Genomic DNA, 22,890 nt, shown 5'->3' on the forward strand with positions numbered 1-22,890 from the left:
GTGGTATATTTGGAGTTGAGCCCGACTTCCCTCCCCCACTCTAACACCCTAGTGCAGTGGTCGCTGTACCTATCATGATTCCTGGATAAAGTCGCCCTTACCATGCTTTATCAAGCATTGCTGAATAACTGTTTCTTTAAGACTGGCCTTGGATAAGAAAGCACAGGAATGCCCAGGGTTGGGGGAGGGCATATGGATGAAGTTCCAGAGGGAGGTACGAATGAGTGTCCATTCTCCCCTGTTCATCTAGGGAAATGGGTGAGGATCAGAAATTCCTCTCATGTATTCTCAAGCTTCCAACCAGCATCACCAGTCATCCACCTTTAGCCGAGGTGCCCCATCCTGGACGTCACGCTGTCTCCTAGATGCCCAGGACAACCCTGAGCTTCAGAATCAGAATCCATTTTGTGTGGAGACCAACACCTGCAGGTTTAGGTTGGTGAAAGTGAACTTCTTTCTTAAAAATGTGCGAGCTCTTTGAACCAGCTGGGTTGTTTTTTCCCTAGTATTTCCTTTATAGCAGCAGTTCTCAACCTGTGGGTCACGACCCCTTTGTAACAATGAAAATACATCGCAGCATTAGGAAAGCTGAGAACCACTGTTTTTTTTTTTTTTTTAGAGACAAGAGTCTCATTTTGTTGCCCGTGATAGAACCACTGCTCTATAGAAATAAGTTTTATACACAAGATGTGGCTGCCACTCTATTTATCATAATGCTGAACGTAGTTAAGCAGGTATAAAACCCCCAATTGTTGGTGACTGGTTAATTACAGAGTGGAACTCAAGTTCGTATAAAATGGGGCTCCATCCATCTATGGAGATGGGATAGTGTTCACTGTAAGTCCACTAGATAAAAAAATAATGGGTTACACAGCAAAGTCTGATAGACCTGCAAAGAGAAATAGCAAATGCCCTATGATAGCTGAAGTCTTAAAAAAAACCCTCTACCCGTTATTGACAGAAAATGAGGTCATAGGTGAATTGAATAGCACCTCAATGAACAGGATCTAATTGGTATTTATAGAAGACTTCATCAAACAGCAGAATGTACATTCTTCTCAAACTCTCATGAAACATTCACCAAGACAGACCACATTCAGGGCCATAAAACACACCTGAACAAATGTAAAATAATGCAAATCATACAATGTATGCTCTCATAGCAGAAAGGAATTAAACTAGTAATCAGTAACAGAAAGATAGCCAGCAAATCTCAAAATATTTGGAGATTAAACAATATATTTCTAAATAACACATGGACTAAGGGGAAAGCTTAAGAGAAATTGAAAAATATTTTGAACTAAATGAAAATAAAAATACAATTTATCATAATTTGTGGATGCAGCAAAAGTAATGCTTAGAGGGAAAGCTATAGATTTAAATGCATGTATTAGAAAAAAAGATCTACACACAAAGCTTCTGCTTTGGGATACTGAAAAAAAACAGTGTCTCACTTTGTCACCCTCGGTAGAATACCAGGGCGTCAAAGCTCACAGAAACCTCAAACTCTTGGGCTCAAGTGATTCTCTTGCCTCAGTCTCCCAAGTAGGTGGGACTACAGGTGCCTGCCACAACACCCAGCTATTATTTTTAGAGATGGGGTCTCACTATGGCTCAGGCTGGTCTTGAACTCCTGAGCTTAGCAATCCACCCACCTCAGCCTCCCAGAGTGCTAGGATTCTAGGCATGAGCCACGGTGCCTGCCCTTTGAAACTAAAATATAAAGAAGCACAAGTTAAATCCAAAGCAACAACAACAAAAAAGAGAGATAACAAAAATTAGGTGGGGTGGCGCCTGTGGCTTAAAGGAGTAGGGTGCTGGCCCCATATACCAGACGTGGCAGGTTTAAACCCGGCCCCAGCCAAAAACTGCAAAAAACAAAAACAACAACAACAAAAATATTAGGGTAGAAATCTGTGAAATTGAAAATAGGAAATTAATAGAAAAAAATTAATGACACCAAAGATGGTTCTTTATAGATCAATGAAATTCTGGAACCCTCTAGCCAGGCTAACCAAGAAAAAAAAGAGAGAAAACACAAATTTCTAACATCAAAAATGAAAGATAGGACATCATTGCAGATTCAATAGACATTAAAACAATGATAAAAGAATACTATGAATAATTCTATACCTACAAATTGGATAACTTAGATAAAGTAGGCCAATTCCTTAAAATACACAATCTACCAAAATTCACACAACATGAGTTAGACAATCTGAATATGCTATATCTATTAAAGAATTAAATCAATAATTATTAACCTTTCAAAACAAAAAGCACCAAGCCCAGATGGGTACAGGGGTAAATTCCACCAAACATTTTGGAAGAAATATTACCAATTCTATACAGTATCTTCAGAAAACAGAAGCAGAAGGGACACTTTCTAAATCATTCTATGAGAATAGCATTAATACCAAAACAAGAGAAAGACATTTGTACAAGAAAAGAAAATTAAAGACCAATATCTGTCACAAACATGCATGCAAAAACCCTCAACAAAATATCAGCAAACTGAATCCAACAATGTATAAAAAAGAATTATACAGGCTCAGCACCTGTAGCTCAGCGGCTAGAACGCCAGCCACATACATCAGAGCTGGCAGGTTCAAACCCAGCCTGGGCCTGCCAAACAACAGTGACAACTATAACAAAAAAATAGCTGGGCATTGGTGGTAGGCACCTATAGTCCCAGCTATTTCGGAGGCTGAGGCAAGAGAATTGCTTAAACCCGACAGTTTGAGGTTGCTGTGAGCTGTGACGCCACAACACTCTACCGAGGGTGACACAGTGAGACTCTGTCTCAAAAAAAAAAAAAAAAAAGAATTGTACAACATGGACAAGTAGGATTTACTCTAGGCAAAACTAATACACTTTAAAATCAATTAATGTAAACTATGACATCCACAGGTCTAAGAAGGAAAATAATGTGATCATATCAATAGATGTGGAAAAAGCATTTGACAAAATCTAATACTCATTCATGGTTTAAAAAAAAAATACTCAGCAAACTGGGATTATAGGGGAACATTATATGTAACAGTGAGAACACAAAGCTTTCCTGCTAAGAATAAGAACAAGGCAAGAATGTCCTCTCATCACTCCTATTCAACAGTCTACTGAAAGTCCTAGCTAACCCAGTAAGACAAGGAAAGGTAATAAATGATATGTAGACTGGAAGGAAGAAATAAAACTCTTTCCTAACAGATAATATGGTTGTCTATGTAGAAAATCCCAAAGAATCAATAACAATAACAACTCCTAGAACTAATAAGCAATCATAGGAAGTTTACAGGATAGAAGGTTAATATACAAAAGCCAATAGCTTTCCTGTATGCTGGCAATGAACAACTGAAATCAGAAATTTAAAACATAGTCAAGGAAGGCGACAAGATGGCAGAAGTGGAGCAAAAGGAGAAATGGACTTTCTACAAGTTCAGCTACCATGGCACAGACCTCGACCAGTTCTGGATATGTTCTCAGCGGCTTTACAGTACCCGCCAGGGGCGGCAGCTGAACAGAGGCCTGCGCAGCAAGCAGCTCTTGCTGCTGAAGCGCTTATGTGAGGCCAAGAAGGAGGTGCCGCCCTTGGAGAAGCCAGCGGTGGTGAAGACACACCCCCAGGATGGGCAGCATGGTGGGTGTCTACAATGGCAAGACCTTCACAGGTGGAGATGGAGCCTGAGACGATCGGTCACTACCTGGGGGAGTTCTCCATCACCGACAGGCCTCTGAAGCGCAGCCGGCCTGGCATTGGGGCCAGCCACTCCTCCCGCTTCATCCCCCTCAAGTAGGCTGCCTGGTCAATAAAGACACTGTTCTAGTTAAAAAAAAAAAAAAGAAAGAAAGAAAGAAAGAAAAGAAAAGATAAAAATTAAAAACACAACGCCATTGACCTTAGCTTCTGAAAAGGAAGTATTTCGTGGATAGAAATACTCAGTACTGTCAAAATAACAGTTCTTTGCAACTTGATCTATAGGTTCAATGCAATCCCCATCAAAATCCCAGAAAGTTGTTACGTAGCTATCAGCAAACCGAAAGACTCAGAATAGTTAATATAACATTGAAGAAAAAAAAATCCAAAGGACTCACACTGCCCACCCTGAAGATGAACTATAGCCAAGTGAGGTGGCTCATGCCTGTAATCCTAGCACTTTGGGAAGTTGAAGTGGGAGGATTGCTTAAGGTTAGGTGTTCAAGACCAGCTTAAGCAAGAGTGAGATCCTCATCTCTGTAAAAAATAGAAAAATTAGTCAGGCATGGTGGTGTACACCTGTGGTCTCAGCTACTAAGGAAGCTGAGCCCGGAGGATCACTTGAGCCCAGGAGTTTGAGACTGCAGTGGGCTATAATGATACCACTGCACTCTAGCTGGGGTGACGGAGTGAGACCCTATCTACAAAAAAAAAAAAAAAGAAGACATGCTATAAAGCTACAGTAATCTAGACACTGTGGCATTGATGAAAGAATACATAATAGTTCAATAGAATAGAATACAGAGCCACAACATAGATTATATAACTATAGTAAGCTGCTCTTTGACAGAAGAGCAAAGGCAATTCAGTGAAGAGAGGGCAGTATCTCTCCTCAACCAATGGTGCTGGAACAACTGGACATCCACAGGGGAAAAATCTAAACACAGACCTTACTCACAAAAATTAATTCAAAATGGATCACAGTTCTAACTAAAATATAATAAAGCTTCTGTAAGATAACATTGGAAGAAAGCTAGAGCCTTGAGTTTGGCAATGAACACCAAACACACAATACGTGAAAAAAAAAAAAAAGCTGGATTTGGGCGGCACCTGTGGCTCAAGGAGGAGGGCACAGGCCCCATATACTAGGGGTGGTGGGTTCGAACCCAGCCCCAGCCAAAACTGCAAAAAAGAAAAAAAGTTGGATTTCACAAAACTTAAAAACTTCTGCTTCACTAACTACACTGTTAAAAGACTGCAAGGCCAAGCCACCGACTGGGAGAAAATATTTGCAAAACACATATATGATAAAGAACTTGTATCTAAAATATACAAAGAGCTCTTAAAACTCAACAGTAAGAAAGCAAACCATCCAATCTAAAAATAGGCAGATCGATAGTGATCAAAACAGCAGGGTACTGGCACAAAAACAGAGAAGTAGGTGTCTGGAACAGAATAGAGAACCAAGAGATGAACCCAGCTACTTACCGTTATCTGATCTTTGACAAGCCAATTAAAAACATTCAGTGGGGAAAAGATTCCCTATTTAACAAATGGTGCTGGGTGAACTGGCTGGCAATCTGCAGAAGACTGAAACTGGACCCACACCTTTCACCATTAACTAAGATAGACTCTCACTGGATTAAAGATTTAAACTTAAGATGTGAAACTATAAAAATACTAGAAGAGAGTGCAGGGAAAACCCTTGAAGAAATCAGTCTGGGCGAGTGTTTTATGAGGAGGACCCCCCGGGCAATTGAAGCAGCTTCAAAAATACACTCCTGGGACCTGATCAAACTAAAAAGCTTCTGCACAGCCAAGAACACAGTAAGTAAAGCAAGCAAACAGCCCTCAGAATGGGAGAAGATATTCACAGGTTATGTCTCCAACAAAGGTTTAATAACCAGCATCCACAGAGAACTCAAACGTATAAGCAAGAAAAGAACAAGTGATCCCATCGCAGGCTGGGCAAGGGACTTGAAGAGAAACTTCTCTGAAGAAGACAGGTGCACAGCCTACAGACATATGAAAAAATGCTCACCATCTTTAATCATCAGAGAAATGCAAATCAAAACTACTTTGAGATATCATCTAACTCCAGTAAGATTAGCCTATATCACAAAATCCCAAGACTAGAGATGTTGGCGTGGATGTGTAGAAAAGGGAACACTTCTACACTGCTGGTGGGAATGCAAATTAATACATTCCTTTTGGAAAGATGTTTGGAGAACACTTAGAGATCTAAAAATAGATCTGCCATTCGATCCTATAATTCCTCTACGAGGCATATACCCAGAAGACCAAAAATCACATTATAACAAAGGTATTTGTACCAGAATGTTTATTGCAGCCCTATTCATAATTGCTAAGTCATGGAAAAAGCCCAAGTGCCCATCAATCCACGAATGGATTAATAAATTGTGGTATATGTACACCATGGAATGTTATGCAGCCTTAAAGAAAGATGGAGACTTTACCTCTTTCATGTTTACATGGATGGAGCTGGAACATCTTCTTCTTAGTAAAGTATCTCAAGAATGGAAGAAAAAGTATCCAATGTACTCAGCCGAACTATGAAACTAATTTATGGCTTTCACATGAAAGCTATAACCCAGTTACAACCTAAGAATAGGGGGAAGGGGGAAAGAGAGGGGAGGGAGGGGGGGAGATAGGCAGAGGGAGGGGAATTGGTGGGGATGCCCCATGATCACATTAATGTACACAGCTATGATTTAATAAAAAAATAATAAAATAAAATAAATATGGGCAGAATACCTGAACAGACCCCTCACCAAAAATTTATAGACGGCAAATAAGCATATGAAAAGGTGCTCCACATCTTATGTCATGAGGGAATTGCAAATAAGCAATGAGATGCCACTACATGCCTGGTACAAAGACCAAAACCTAGGATACACCACCAGATGCTGGTGAGGAGTGAGCTACAGGCCTCTGATGCGCTGCCATCGGAAAAATGTTTGGTGGGTTTTACAAAACAAAACATAGTCTTACCACATGACCCAGCAATCATCCCCTTAGTATTTACCCAGATGAGTTAAAAACTTACGTCCACACAAAAACCTACACATGAATGTTCATAGCAGCTTTGTATAATTGCCACCAACTGGAAGCAACCAAGATGCCCTTCAGTAGGTGAATGGATAAAATATGATACATCCAGGCAACAGGAGATTATGCAATGATATAAAGAACTGTGCTACAGAAACACATGGAGAAAACTTAAAGGCATACTGCTAAGTAAAAGAAGTCAGTCTGAAAAGGCTACACACTGTATGATTCTAATTACGGAACTTTCTGGAAAAGGCAAAACTATGGAGACAATAAAACAATAGGTGGTTGTCTGGGGTTAAGGACAGGGAGGAACAGGTCAGGCTCAGGGGGGTTTACAGCAGTTAAATTATTATTTTGTATGATGTCATGATAGTGGATACATGTCATTATATGCCAGCCCCATATGCCGGAGGTGGCGGGTTCAAACCCAGGCCCAGCCCAAAACTGCAAAAAAAAAAAAAAAAAAAAAAAAAACAACCACAGAACTACAACACAAAGAGTGAACCCCAGTGTCAATTGCGGACTTTAGTTTACAATGTGTCCACCTTGGTCCATCAATTGCAACAATGAACCACACTAGAGGAAACTGGGCCTGTGGGGGTGGGGTGGGGGGAGTAATGTAGAAACACTCTGCACTTTCCACACAATATCTCTGCAAATTTAAAACTGCTCTAAGAAACAAAAGCCTATTTTTAAAATGAGTTACAGAACAGTTCATATGGTATAAACAGATTTTCCTAAATAAATATATATCTGTGGTAGATGGAACTCCATGCACCATGGTGTAGGCAGCCATGGGTATGGGAATCTGAGCACATTTTTGTATTTTTTCTTGTCCATGAGAAAGGTAGTATGAATAATGTATTGTTTTCTTGTTATCAGCATGTTTACTTTCATAATCAGAAAAAAAAAAATCTGATCTTGAAAGAAAGGAAAAGTGAGCATTATAATCAACACTGGGCCAGAGCGAAGGGGAACCGGTGTCCATTGACCGTGCTCACAGGTGCTCCTGGAGGGCTTCAAGTCTCCTCCTCCTTCCACAATCCACAGAGGAGATGTGCAGATGGGGAGACTGAGGTAGAGGCTAAGTCACAACCCACCCAAGACCATGCAGTGTGTAAATGACACAGCCAGGTTTGGGTCCAGGTGGTTCAATAGCAAATGCCAACTGCACCCTGTGCACATGAGGCTGCCTGCCCCCAACTGTTGTGAGGATGAGGACAAACGTCACTACCTGGCCCTCAGGACGAAGCCTGGCAGCATAGGACCTCCCAATCACCCCTTTCCAAGGAGGGTGGCATCACCCTCCAAGGGGGTCAGGGGTAGGGGAGCTGCTCCATCAAGAGACATACCCCCTGCTGACACCCACCCTTGAAGAGTGTCAGGGGAGAGTGAACAACTGCCACTGGAGTCCCTGGAGCCACTGGAGCAGCCATGAGGAGACCCAAGCTCCAACCATCGGCCAGGCAGGCTCAGCTCTGACTCACTCACAAGTACTTTCAGAACTTCCCCTTTGTGCTGGGAATCATGCTGGGTGCCAGGGGATGCCTGGGAAGGAGGCACACACAGCTCCTACCTCCCAACATGAGCAGCAAAACAGGAATGCCGGCCAAGCAGGGTGGTGGTCCTTCTCACTCAGCAAACATGCAGCTCCATCTTGGGGTGACAGCTATGGTTGAAGTGGGTTGAAAACCATCCCTCACCTGACCTCTCACACAGACCATATAGAAGAAACCAACCCATTTCAGGAATGGCCGTCAGCAGTGATGCAGCCTCCCGGTCCCAGGCAGGCTCAGCACAGCAGAAGCAGCAAACGGTGTTTACTGTGTGGTCCAACTCAGCCTCAGCATCCACACATGGGAGCCGAGCCCCACTCAGCCTCAGCATCCACACATGGGAGCCAAGCCCCACTCAGCCTCAGCATCCACACATGGGAGCCGAGCTGGGGCTGGAAACCTCATGAGAGCCTCTGCACCACAGGGCTCAGAAACAGGGACACAGAGACAGAGAAAGGTCCCCCTCGTAGGACGGCTGGAGCCCCAACAGCCAAGGTGACCCCTGTCACAGCAGAAGTCAGGCAGGGCACCCCAAATGCCCTTGTCCCAAGACTGGGATTCAGGAACCTTTTTTAAAGATCTCATTCCTGGAGGAAGAAAAGAGATCAGCTGTCTGGGGTCACACTGAGTGCTGGCTGGGGCCCGACCCAAGGCCTGAGGGAGAGTGAATACAGGAGGGGACTCAGCCAAAAACTGTCACTCGCTCAAGCCTGGGAGAACCAGATGGTCACAGTACTGTCTGAAGTTGGGCCTGGATCAAGCTGACCTCTCTGCAGGCCACTGTAAGTCAAGCACATCTACCTCCTGTCCTCAGCTCCTCAGACATAAAATGGGGTTTACAGAGTCCACAGCCCTCTCTACTTCACCTATCTGACCAGTCTCTATTCTCACATAACCAAGAAATCCTTCAGGACTTGTCATCCATCACGTCAAACCAGGCCCAAAGACCTCTTGCCCCTGGCAGGTTCCCAGACAGGCTCCCTGTTCTCTTCAGTCCATAGCAGGTGCTCTTGTTAATACAAGAAGGATTCAAGGTTTGTTTGCTTTTTTTTTTTTTTTTCAGTTTTTGACCAGGGCTGGGTTTGAACCCGCCACCTCCGGTATATGGGGCCGGTGCCCTACTCCTTGAGCCACAGGCGCCACCCCCAGGGTTCAAGGTTTTAAAAGCCCCATGCCACTCTGCTACGCCAGGATGCCATCATTAGGGTGTGACCTGGAAGTCTCAGAGGACAGTGAAAGAATCCCCCACCCCATGCAGGCCATTTCCAGGGTCAAGGTGGGAGGTGGGGGGCCCTAGAGGCATTCTCCACCCTCCAGTTGTCATCACTTCCCAGGAGACTAGGGATGTTTTCCAGAGCTAAAGGCACCTTGTTCATGTGCAATCCCAAGGTCCCAGGCAGCCTGTGCTACTACAGCCTGAGGGGGAGCAGGCAGCACTCCTCAACACAGGTGGTCGTCCTGTGCAAAGTGGCCCCACTGGGGAGCTGGAAAGCAGAGATGCAGACCTGCAGGCAGGGGCAGGGGCTCCAGGACCTGCCTGAGGGCCTGGTAGGGGATGCCTTATCCACAGCATCTGGGGTCTGAGGACACCCAGGGGCAGTTGATACCACTGCCACAGAGGTCACATGGTTCTCTGAATAGGGAAATGTAGCAAACTCAGATTCATTTTATAGTATTATTAATTTGGTCTGAACCTTTATCCTGAATGAAAATGCATAGCTTGTAAAAGGCCAAATACATGAACCTGGCCCCTAGGAGATCAGCGCTCTCCTCCCAGCCTCACTGCAAGTACTCAGGAGACCCACCACAGTCCCTGAGCATGGCCACCTAAGGGACCCACACAGAGCTGGAGGTGCCCTCAGCACTCAGGAGACAGACAGGGCCGCAAACCTGCAACCTTGGTGGCCCAGGGCCCACACGGGGGCAGGGGGGGTACACACCCCACCAGCCAGGTGCATGAGGGCCCATGTAGCATGACATGCAGATTTTTAAAAGGAAATAGGAATCCAGATCTTTCCTGCTATCTCCCAGCCTCCACATAATGGCAACAGTGGATTCCAGTCCATTTTTAAGTCAGACAAGCAAGACATAATGTGATTGTGGCCAGGGAGAACAGCAGTCCACCTCTTACCATGTGCAGATATCATAAATACAGAGTTGGAGGCCCAGAGACGGACAGACACAAGCCCAAAGACACACAGCACCCAAACTGGGTTGTCTCTGACACAAAAAGCCTGTGCCACCTTGGCCAGGACCAGCGAGCTGAAGGTGTCCCACGGCCCTGGGAGGTCAGCATACCCCACAGCCCTGCACACAGCCCCTAAAGAAAAAGAGAACACAACTGGATAAAGGCGCTGACAGACGAGCGCTGATCCCCAAAGCCATGATGCTACTTGCAGGCCCATCTGCAAGGGACCTGCCCACCCACTCTCCTCTGAGTACACAAGGGAGTCCAGTGTGGCAATGAGAATGGGAAGCTCCACATGTTCTGAGCTGGAGCAAGAGAGATTATAAAGTGAAAAAAACATTTAACGCAACAGAATGTGTCGCGTGTTTCCAGGAATGTCTGTGCACGTGTATGCATCAAGCATCTTGGAATGACACTCATGCTTACAGGGAAACAGGATCTCTGAGGGCATAGGTGCTGAGCTGAGGTCTGCTTCCCTCACCTATCTTGTCTGTATGCACCACATATACATGTATCTGCTGCCTAATTAAAAATCATGGCTCTTAACAATGTGAAATTCTGCCAGACACCCCTGCAGCAGGACTCCCACAAACAGGCCTTTCTCTCCACCTCAGGGGCTGTCTGGAGACCACCCACCTCACAGTGCTGGGCACCACAATCACACAGAGACCCGGAATTGAGATAAATCTTCTTGCCGTCATCTGGCCCCTCAGTTGCCCCCAACACCAGCTCCATGGACCTGCTGGCGCCACCTGGAGCTCTTCCCACTGCCCATGGCTCAGTCCAAGGCGGCCACCTGCATCTGCTGGCCAGAGGAGCCAACAACCCTGCACTCCTGACGGGTCATGGCACTGATCTTCTAAGGAGCGATTCTTATCTGCGGGGCTTAGGGGATTTCCCTTGTTTACAGAGCACATTAGGCAGAGCTGCCTCCCTTTATGGATAGCTCCAGGCTTCTAGAACACAGACCTTTCTTTCTGCTGTGAGAATTTCATTACATCCCATATCTGTTTTCCCCCTTTGAGGCAAGACAAAAGACAAGGCTAAAGTCACACCAGTTCATCCTCAGAAATGCCGCTGGAAACAGATGAGCTGAGCTCTCTTCGCCTGATTTTCCTGAGCCCCAGCACAGGCAGGCACACCCCACACAAACTATAGGACAAGCAGGAGAGCCCCACGGCCTACACCTGCACTGAGCCAGGACCACACGAGCCCAGCTGCAGGCGGACCCAGAACGGGCTCGCCAGGGACGGCACTGTCCACCATCCCTGCCTCCGTCACACAGAAGGCGGCACAGTACCTGGCTCAGAGGCAGATGCCTGCCTGGTTCCAGTCCTGCTCTGATGTCACCCACAGTGTGGGCTTGGGCAAGCCTCTGTTTCCTCCTCTACAAAATGGGCAGAGGGAAGTCCTGCTCACTGAGTTATAGTGAGATCGGCCTAAGTCATGTTTAGCCACCGTTAGTGAATTCATGATCTCTGCCCACACCACCAGTCTGACCCCAGATTACCTCCAAAACCCATCAAGCTGTCAAAAGTCCTCCCCTAAGTATCTCTACAAACTGCTAAGATGTAGTCTCCAGGACATGATGGTAAATGGAAAAAGCAAGGTGGAGAAAGGGTGTGTAGTGTGCTAGTGTCTGTTGGAGAGAGATAGGGAGAATATGACTCCATGAGTCTATCTGCTCATTTAAACTGTGCATAGACTAGTCCTGAGTACAAACAGCCCCCACAAGGCAAACTGAGGGTCCAGCACACAGGTGGTAGGATTCGAGGGCAAAGCAACATCTCCTGTACATACCCTGGTCTGCAGAGATGCTTCTGAGCCAAGCTAATATTTTATATAAGGATACATGTAAATAGCCAGACCTTGTGGTGGGCACCTGTAGTCCCAGCTATTCAGGAGGCTGAGGCAAGAGGATCTCTTGAGCCCAATAGTTTGAGCTATGTGTGTGAGTGATGAAGCCCTGGTACTCTACCAAGGGTGACAAAGTAAGACTCAGTCTCAAAACAAAACAAAACAAAAAAACATGTGAAACAAAAGTTAGATTCAAAACCTGTTATGAATCAAAAGTAAAAAGCAGCACATGGATTTAAGTGTATATCCAACTGCCAGCATAACTTCACAGACAAGAACTGTGCCCACGGCCAGGACTCAGGCACACCTGAGGCCAGGTGAGCAAGGAGCTCACTGCTAGTGGTGGGCAGCAGTAAAGGGGCAGTGTTATCCTAAGATGGGGTGGGGGGTGTTGTGGGACAAAGCAAATAATTCTTTTGTTGATGTCATTAAGAACTGAGATTTTCAGCATGGGAGAAAAGAGAGAAAGATACAAAATTAATCAAGTACTGTTCAAAACAAAACAGAACAAGAAATCCTGTAGCACTGAATTTGACCTGAAAGTACCAATGTGAGCTCAAAATGTATTTCATCTTATAAAAAATGTCCCAGTTCTGTCTGCAGCAAATTCCTAGAAATAGCAGCAAATCTGAGAGCAATAAGGCACAACTAGTGCCCAGAATGTGGTCTCTAAACAGTTTCTCACTAAAAGGAACCAGGGCTCTGGAGAAAAACAGACTCCAGGTCTGGGCAGAGAAGACCCACGTCAAAGGACTCAGGAGGCGTCTCCAAAAGGCTCCCGCCTGCCAGAGACGGAACAACGCAAGCATCCATCAGACAACCGCTGATTCCTGCCTGAGATTCTGGGGTCATGTCCAACAAATCATTATGAAGACCAACATCAAGGCGCTTTCCCCACGTTTTCTTTAGTTTAACCATTTAAGATCTTATACTTAAATCTTTAATTCATTTTGAGGCAATTTTTGTTTGTGGTGTGGGACAAGGTCTGACTTTATTTCTCTGCACGTGGATGTCCAGTTTTTCTAGCACCATTCATTGAAGACTCTTTCCTACAAGAAGAGTTTTTCTAAGTCACATTTGAAGCTAATTTTGGACCTCCTACCCACCACATGCTCAACTGTTTTCTGTCTTTAAAAGCCAGAGGTGATGAACTGTCTTAGCCTGACCTTACAGAATGAGGCAAACCCTGATTTAGTGAGCCTGACACAGAGGCTCAGAGAGCCAAGGATCTGCAAGCTTCTTAGCACCTTCCCACAGGCAGGGGGAGAGCTGGAGGAGGGGCAAGCTGGGTGGACCAGGTCACTCCCTCCCTGCAGATTGGTCTGAGCAATGAGAGAAGTAAACAGGAAGGTGTGCATGTGTGATGTGCGTGCATGTGTGATGTGTGTGTATGTGTGTCCGTGTGATGTGTGTGCATGTGTGTATGTGTGTGCGTGTGTATGTTTGTCCGTGTGTGTATGTGTGTCTGTGTGTGATGTGTGTATGTGTGTGCGTGTGTGATGTGTGTGCGTGTGTGTCCGTGTGTGTATGTGTGTATGTGTGTGCGTATGTGTGTGCGTGTGTGATGTGTGTGCCTGTGTGTATGTGTGTGCCTGTGTGTGCATGTGTGTGTGTGTGTATGTGGGTGTAGTGTGTGCATGTGTGACGTGTGTGTGTACGTGTGAGTGTGTGATGTGTATGCATGTGTGATGTGTGTGCACGTGTGTATGTGTGTGCGTGTGTGTGCCTGTGTGTATACACGTGTGTGCCTGTGTGTGCGTGTGTGTGTATGTGGGTGCGTGTGTATGTGTGTGCGTGTGTGTATGTGGGTGTAGTGTGTGCATGTGTGACATGTGTGTGTGCGTGTGATGTGTGCACGTGTGTATGTGTGTGCGTGTGGGTATGTGTGTGCATGTGCATACGTGTCGGAGTGTACACCTGTGTGTGTGTACGTGAGTGCATGTACATATGTACGTGCACACACATTTAACGGGGTGCAGGGGGATCTGGGGGAGGAAGAATGACCAGAAAAGAAAGGGACATGGGAAAATAAACCACAGTTAATGGCTGTGTACTTATGAGGGAGGCCTAGTGTGTGACATTCCCCTTGACCCAACACGGCCTTCTCTTCTGCTGCCTTTTGACCAGAGCAGCCCTTCCTTGTCACTGGCTACCTTATCTGAAGCACTTTCTATAGCACTTCCTAAGCTGTGCTGGAGCCAGAACTGAGCCATCTATCCCAATCTGGCAGACACCCCCTTGGTGGGCTGGGCTGGGCTGGCCTCCAGGCCCTGCACTATGAGGCCAGTTCTCTTAAGTGGGCTCTGTCCAGTCCAAGGGTTGCTGCAACCCGTGGGCAACTGCAGGGTACTCTGGGCTCTGTGTCCACCCTCCTGGTGGCAAATGAGCCATCCAGAACCTCACAGCAGACAGGCTGCTGTAGCCCTACAGCCTTGAGCTCCCTAATACAGGGCTGAGGTGGCCCCCAGAGTGAGTGTTGCAAGAAAAAGCAGTTATGGACTGCTTGTGGGGCAGGCAGCTCTGTCCCCCGTGCCTCATCCTCCCAAGAGAGTCAGGAAACCTGCTCTACACATTCTTACAGGGAGGAAACCGCTCATCCTTCTAAACCCCGTGTAGGTGTCACCTCCTCCAGGAAACCTCCAGGATGCAGAAGGCTGTCCCATGACCGCCACCTACTCTGGTCCCCTCTAAAATGGGAGCAGCAGTCTCGGCCACTTCTGAATCTCAACACCAGGAAAGGCTTGGCACAGGAGACTGTCCACATCAGAGGAACAAGTGGATGAGCCAGCCAGAGGTCAGGGCAGCCATCACTGGGGCCACGACAAGTACCTCCAAGGTAGGGTGTTGTCCACTCTGGGAAAAGCACCATTCTAGGAACCATGACATATATTAATACTTTCTCATTTGCCAACAGGGTTCCAAGGAGGTTTAAATTTGGAGCTAGATGTTCAAAAAAATTGTATATTTGGGCCCAGGTTCTGCAGCCGGACCATGATGGAACTGGCCTCAGGCCCAGTATGGAAGATTCTAGAACCCAGCAGCTTCTTCGACACACCACACAGGACACTGTGGTCCCAGGCTGATCTTCTGCGGGGCCAGGCCCTTCGCCCCTCTGAGTGAGGCCAGAGCAAGGCCAATCCACAGAGTCTCAAGAAGGATCCAACTAACGTGTGGACAGCAACCTACGGGGCACAATGCGGGGCCAGGGAGTGTCCCAATGCAGAGCCACGGTCCACTCTCGGCAGATCCTTATGGGGACCCAAGAGCCCTGGGTGGCCCCGGGCTACTCCCTGGGATGCTGAAGCCCAAGCACGGGGCCTAGAAGGCCACCGCCCAGACCCACAGGATGTGCCCTGTGTGCCACCTCAGAGAAGAAGCCTCCTCCCTCCACAGGGGACTACAGGGCTGGCGTGAGCAGGTACAGAGAGGCAGGGAGGAGAACGGTTTCTGCAACCAGGAGCATGGGTCCATATCCAGGCTCTGGAGAAAAGAGCGGGTTAGAGCTCTTTTCTTCTTGCAGGGTAACCTGCAAATCACTAATCACTGAGCCTCAGTTTTCCCATCCGTGAAACAGAGCTACTGACAGCAAAAGCATCAGCTCCATGCTGACATGACTTCATCAGCCACCATGGGGACACTGCCCACTGGTTGCTAAGACCCCCCAGTGAGGGCAGGGGCTGCTTCTTCCAACCAAGGCTCTGCTTCCTCAACTGCTGGAGCACACTGACCCCAGGTGGCCAGTGCTTCCCCAGCTAGTAGCCACTGTATGGACAGCGGTGCAGATCCCAGCACTTTCATCATCACAGGAGGCTCCAGTGGCCAGGGCTGCTGGGGGTCGGGGCAGGACAGTCACAGGACTGTCTGCCTGTCTGTCTGTATGTCTGTCTCTGTGCTTTTCTATTTTGTTGTTATGATGCAGTAAGCAGGAATCACATGCCTACTTCCTACTATCTACAGCAGCTCCCCAATGTCTAAGACCCTGGGAGCTGTGACAACCCCAGGACAAGTGGGCAACAACAGCGCAGGGGTCAGGCTGTACAGGCCATCAGTTTATTGGGAAAGGAGGGGCCAGAGCAGGCCCAGTTTCAGGAGGAGTCAGGGAAACTCAAAGGCAACATGAGTGAACTATGGTACCAAGGCAACCCCAGCTCAAGCTGTGTGGTTTCAGGCAAGTTGTTCAGCCTCCCTGGTCTTCCCCCCACCTGTAAAGCAGAGGCCATAGTAGAACTTGCCTCCTAAGGTGTTGTAAGGATTGGAGGAGAGTAAATATTATGCCTCCTCCCCCTGGAATGGAAGCTCTTGCTGCAACCCTGCCACCTGGCTCCCACTAATACACGACCAACACTACTGGCAGTTGTTGGATCAATGAACAAGGAGCACACAGAACTGCATCTGTCAGACAATACGAGTGAGCACTGACGGCTGGGACGATGATGACAATGGTGATGTGGCCTCAGCTGGGTGAGACAGCTGGGTGAGGCAGGCACCGTTCTGCAGGTTAATCCAGCGCCCATGACCTGGAAGTTCGTACCCTTGTGGCCAAGACCGCAAGACATCACTCCATTTGTCTGCTTCCTCCATGAATCATGGTCCTTCCCTCTCTGGCCCTGCCACCATGGAACAGTCAGGAGCCGCTCAGCCACCACCCCCCAGCACTGTCCACTCCTCAGTGAACTCACGCCTGGGCTCCAGCTCACACCTGGCCCCCTGACCATGTCACCCTTCCCGACTCTATCCTCACCAGAGCCACCTGCGCCTACACCCAGGAGAGGGCAGCAGACCCCTCACCCTGCACTGTGGGCATAGCTGATGACCTCCTTGGGCAGTGGAGTTGACAGGCACCACAGCAACCGTGCTGCTGCATGGAAGAGCCCAGCCTAGGGGCCACTGGTCTTATGGGGAAGCCCCGACTTAGACCCAGGGTTGGAGCTGGACACTGAGTTTGGGCCACTGAGTTCACTGCACCCTGTGCTGGTGGCTGAGGGGCCAGCCCGTTTTCCTGGTGACTATACACAGGACTCCACCTTTCGGTCCCCTCTGAGGACTCAGCAGGAGCTCAGCAAACAGCACATTCTCATTCTGCCTCGAGTTCACCCCAGGACCCAGGACCCCAAAACCTGCCCACTCACTGGCCAGGCCCAGCAGGAACAATGATTTGGAAGAAGGCTAAGCACTCTCTAGCCCGATGGCGCACCACTGATAGACCCACAGTGTGGGGAAATGTAGATCCCCACTCTTGTGGAGGACACCCCGCCTAGTTCAGGCCCTGAGGCAGGAGGGCACTTGTTCAACACCCCCCAGGCCAGGTGCCTGAACTCAGCAAAACCCCACAGTCCTAACTACTCCAATCTCCCCCCAAGGCCCCAGTTCCTGCTGGCCAAACGTGGCACCTACCACCCAGATCCCCTCATCACCTGTGCCTTGCCCACCCTGATGCAAAGGGCTCCAGGCTGCCAAGCCAGGGTCACCATGCATAAGAAGTCCTCTCCTGTGCTCTATGGTGACCCAGGCCATAGTATCCCCTAGGACAGCTCTTCCCAGTTGGTGCAACAGTCCCAGTTTGAGCTCTAGCAGCCACGTGCCCCACATATGTCCCCTCACAGCTGCCAGCCTTAACTGTCTTCTATGATGGTTGTGGGATTAGATGATTAGTACATGAGGGTTCCAGCAGAGTGCCTGGCATGTATTAAGTGTTTGCTAAGTGGTCCCTTGTAACTGTTACCCTTAGGAGAAGCCCTCGAGCACATACCACTAACCCCTGGGGGACAAAGAGGTAAATACATAAAAATTCAGCCAGAGGAGAAAACAGAATGGGGGCGTATTTTACCCCAGTGGGAAGATAAGCTTCAGGCCAGCTACAGTTAAAACAGGTTTACATATGAAATAATAAATTAGTCTTAGAAATGTAACAAAATGGGGGAGGGGAAAAGCACTAAAAAGTATAAAAGTTCCCCGTAGTGCACGTATCAACAATTTTTCTAATGAATAGAGGCCTCTGTCCATCAGCACCTCCTGTAACAAACCACCCAACAGGGAGTACATGTAAAGAAGCACAGTGAGGACACCTCTCTGGCCTCAGCCCACATGTCTAAATTGGCAAAAACAAGTTACAACATTGAAACCCATGATTAATGAGAAAACAGGGAGGCTCGGAGGCTGCTGCTGCTCTCCAACTCTGTTTCTGCATTATCATGTTTGACAAGAGCTACAAAGATGGGCACCTGAATTTGATGATTAAACTTGTTGGGAAAATATACCCCCAAATCCATAGAAAATTATTTTTCATTAAACTCTTCATTTTGAGATCACTGCAGATTCTCATGCCATTTTAAGAACTAACGTTGAGAGCTGTGGACTCTTGCACGGTTTGATCAATGGTAACATCTTGCTAAACTATAGCACAGGGTGGGTTTGGAGGGGGGTCTGGACAGCAAACGGAACAGACACAGAACGCCCAGGCCTTGCTGTGAGTCCCATAAAGCCCCACCGCCCACCAGGCTCTAATCCTGGGAGCCACTAACCTGTTCTCCATTTCTATAAAGTGTCATTTCAAGAATATTATTTAAATGGGATAATAACAGTATATAACCTTTCTAGATTTTTTTTTTTTTTTTGGTAGGAACAGAGTCTCACTTTACCGCCCTCGGTAGAGTGCCATGACGTCACAGGACTCACAGCAACCTCCAGCTCTTGGGCTTCTGCGATTCTCCTGCCTCAGCCTCCCGAGCAGCTGGGACTACAGGCGCCCGCCACAACGCCCGGCTATCTTTTAGTTGCAGTTCTGCTGGGGCTGGGTTTGAACCCGCCACCCTTGGTATATGGGGCCGGCGCCCTACTCACTAAGCCACAGGCGGTGGTTTTTAACCAGCACAATCCCTAGAATTTGTTCAAATTTCACATATTTGATAGTTTCTTTTATGGCTGAGTAGTATTCCAGGAATGGATGCACCAGTGTTTAAACTTTCACTTATTGAAGGACATCGGAGCTGTTTCCAGTTTGGGGCTATCATAATTAAAGCTACTGTAAAATTTAATGTACAGGTTTTGGTGTGAACATAGGTTCCCCTTTCTGTGATAAATGCCAAAGAGTGCAACTGCTGGGTCACATGGGAGTTGCATGTTTAGCTTAAGAAACTGCCAAGAGTGCCTATTTTCCAGGGTGGCTGTGACATTTTACATTCCCACCAGCAATGGGTGAGAATTCAGTTTCTCCATGTCTTCACCAGAATTTGGTATTTCACTATTTTTGATTTTAGCCATTCTGTGGTAGCCATGTGTAATGGTATCCCAGTGTGGGTTTAATCTGCATTCCCCCAGTGGCTAATGACATCGAATATCTTTTCTTGTGTTTGTTTTAAATCTGCATACCCTCTTCAGTGAAACGCTTCTTTACGTCTTTTGCCCATTTACTGATTGGATTACTTGGTTTTGTAGTGTTGAGTTTTGAGAGTTTATATGTTCTAGACACCAGTTCTTTATAGGATGTGTGGTTTACAAATATTTTTTTGCAGTCTTTAATTTGTCTTTTCATCTTCACAGGGTCTTTCAAAGCACAAATCTTTTTAATTTTTATGAATCCCAATTTATCATTTTTTTCCTCTTGTAAATTGTGCTTTTAGTATCAAGTTTACAAATGTTTCACTTAGTTCTAGGTCCCAAAGATTTTCTCCTGCTTTTTTCTAGAAGCTTTATAGTCTTACATCCAAGTCTTGATTTGTTTTGAGTTAATTTTTGAATAAGGTATGAGACTTAGGTTAAGGTTCATTTTTAGGTCTATGGAAATCCAATTGCATCAGCACCATATGTTGAAAAGACTATCATTCTTCCATTGAATTGCTTTTATACTTTTGTCAAAAACCACTTGGGCGTATTTGTGTGACTCTATTTCCACCTCCTCTATTCTGTTCCATTGTTTTATGTATCCATGTCTTGATTACTCTAACTATATAGTAAGTCTTAATATTGAGCTAATATCCCTCCAACTTTATAATGGCTTTAGTTATTCTAAGTTCTATTTCCATGTAAACTTTAGAATAAACTTATCTATGTCTATTTAAAAAAAAAAAAAGAAAACCCTGTCAGGGCTGGGTATGGTGACTCATGCCTATAATCCCAGCACTCTGGGAAGCTAAGGCACGATTATTACTTGAGGTCAGGAATTTAAGACCAGCCTGAGCAAGAGCAAGACCCCATTTCTATAAATATTAGAAAAATTACCCAGGAGTGGTGGCACACACCTGTACTCCCAGCTACTCTGGAGGCTCAGGCAGAAGGATCGCTTTGACACACGAGTCTGAGGTTACAGTGAGCTCTGCTGATGCCACAGCACTCTTGCCAGGTGACAGAGCAAGATCCTTTCTCAAATAAAATAAAATAAGAACTTCCCAAAAACCTTGTTGGAACTCTTCTAGCAATGGCTTTAAACCTACAAATCCATTTGGAGAAGGCTGATATCTTTACTGAAGTTGAGTCTTCTAATCTATCAACAGTGTGTCTCTCCATCTATTGAGATCCTCTTTGATTATTTATCAACATTTTGTAACTTAAAGCAACATACCACACACATTTTGTTATATTTACACCTGAGCATTTCACAGTGATTACAATGGCATTGATTTTTTAATTTCTATTTACACGCGTTCATATATGAAACATGTTAGTATATGGAGATGTGATCAGTTTCTGAGTATTAATCTTATATCCTGTATTCCTCCTGAATTCACTTACTTAGTTCTAGGATTTTTTGGAGGGGACAGATGCCTTGGGATTTTCTACATGACAACCATGTCTCTGAAGAAAGTTTTACTTCTTCTCTCCCAATCTGTATGTCACTTACCTCCTTTCCTTGTCCTATCATGTTAGTTTAGCTAGGATTTCCAGTGCAGTGTTGAAAAGCTGTGATGAGGGAACATCTTTGTCTTGTTCCTTATCTTAGTGGGAAAGCTTTAAGTCTTCACCATTAGGAATGATGTTAGCCATAGGTTTTTTGTTATGGAGATTTTTCCATAACAAGTTGAGGAATTACAATGCTTCTAAAAGCGTTTATCATGAATAGGTATTAAATTTTGTCAAATGCTTTTATGTATCTATTGATACAATCATACAATTTTTCTTCTGTAACTTGTTACACTGAATTACATTAATTAATTTCTGAATGTTAAACCAGCCTTATGTTTATATACCTGGGCTGTTTACTTGTTTGTGATATGTAATTCATTTTATATATTGCTGAATTTGATTTTCCAATATTTTGTTGAGGATTTTTGTGTCTAAGTTGATAACAGACAGTAGTCTATAGTTCTCCTTTTTAAAAAAAAAAAGTATCTAGGGCGGTGCCTGTGGCTCAGTGAGTAGGGCGCTGGCCCCATACGCCAAGGGTGGTGGGTTCAAACCCAGCCCCAGCCAAACTGCAACAAAAAAATAGCCGGGTGTTGTGGCAGGCGCCTGTAGTCCCAGCTGCTCGGGAGGCTCAGGCAAGAGAATCGCGTAAGCCCAAGAGTTAGAGGTTGCTGTGAGCCATGTGAAGTCATGGCACTCTACCCGAGGACGGTACAGTGAGACTCTGTCTCTACAAAAAAAAAAAGTATCTAATTGGTTTTGGTAATATTGAGCTCATAAAATGAGTTAGGAAGTTCTCTTCAATTTTTTGGAATAATTTATAAAGAATTAGTTTTAATTTTTCTTTATACATTTGGTAGAATTCTCCAGTGAAATCAAGAGAGCCCATACACCACTTTGTCAGGAGATTTTTAAGTAAGAATTTAATTTCTTTAATGGCTACAGAATTATTCAGTTACTTATTTCATCTCGGTTGAGTTTTCATAGTTTGTGCTTTAAAGGAATCAGTCCATTTCTTCTAAGTTGGTAGATTTATAAGCATAAAGTTCTTTCTACTCTCTCTTATTTTTTCAATTGCTGTAGGGCCTGTGGTGATGCACCCTGCCTCACTCCTGATGTTGGTGATCTGTGTCTTCTCTCTTGTCGTGTTGATGTCCTGCCAGAACCCTTACAGTGTTGCATCACATCTCCAGCTGGGGTGGGAGGGTGGGGGTCTCATGTACACCTCTGGCTATGCACTTCCAACTTCCAATTGCTCTCCCGTGCTAGCTCTGCCAGGTGGTATCAGTGGGACACCTGTCAACCTGCAGTGGGGGGGATGAGCCCCTCTGGGCCACCTTCTGCTGATGTTTGGAGGGGATGGGATTTTTCTATTGGGTGGGGTGGGGGGCCATAAGCTGCCTACTGATACGCTGTTTTCCTATCCTAAGGTCCATAACCATTTGCCACCTTCTACCTTCCAGAGTTCTCCTTGGTTTTCAATCAAGATGCAGTCATATGCCATTTAATAATGTTTCAGTCAACAATAGACCACACATACTATGGTAGTCCCCTAAGATTAAAATGGTGCTAAAAAATTCCTATGGCCTAGTGAATCCCCAAGAAAATTCACAGTGAAGGATTTAGCAAAAGGTTTTGCAGACCTCAACTAATTCTTTAAAATGTTTGGCAACATTGGCGGTGCC

At 46.0% G+C, this 22,890-nt stretch overlaps 1 protein-coding gene, 1 non-coding gene and 1 pseudogene across 3 annotated transcripts in view; 2 read left to right on the forward strand and 1 right to left on the reverse strand.

Annotated features, from left to right (window-relative positions):
* PRKAR1B (protein kinase cAMP-dependent type I regulatory subunit beta) overlaps positions 1-22,890 on the reverse strand; it is a 161,340-nt gene that overhangs the window by 54,202 nt on the left and 84,248 nt on the right. The window lies entirely within an intron of this gene.
* Positions 3,394-3,794, forward strand: LOC128560958 (40S ribosomal protein S15-like; annotated as a pseudogene).
* On the forward strand, positions 13,507-13,574 carry LOC128562985 (small nucleolar RNA SNORD57). The gene has a single exon (XR_008373663.1). It is a non-coding gene; the product is annotated as a small nucleolar RNA SNORD57 (small nucleolar RNA).

Source organism: Nycticebus coucang, chromosome 12 (assembly GCF_027406575.1).
Source record: "Nycticebus coucang isolate mNycCou1 chromosome 12, mNycCou1.pri, whole genome shotgun sequence".
Classification (NCBI taxonomy): domain Eukaryota; kingdom Metazoa; phylum Chordata; class Mammalia; order Primates; family Lorisidae; genus Nycticebus; species Nycticebus coucang.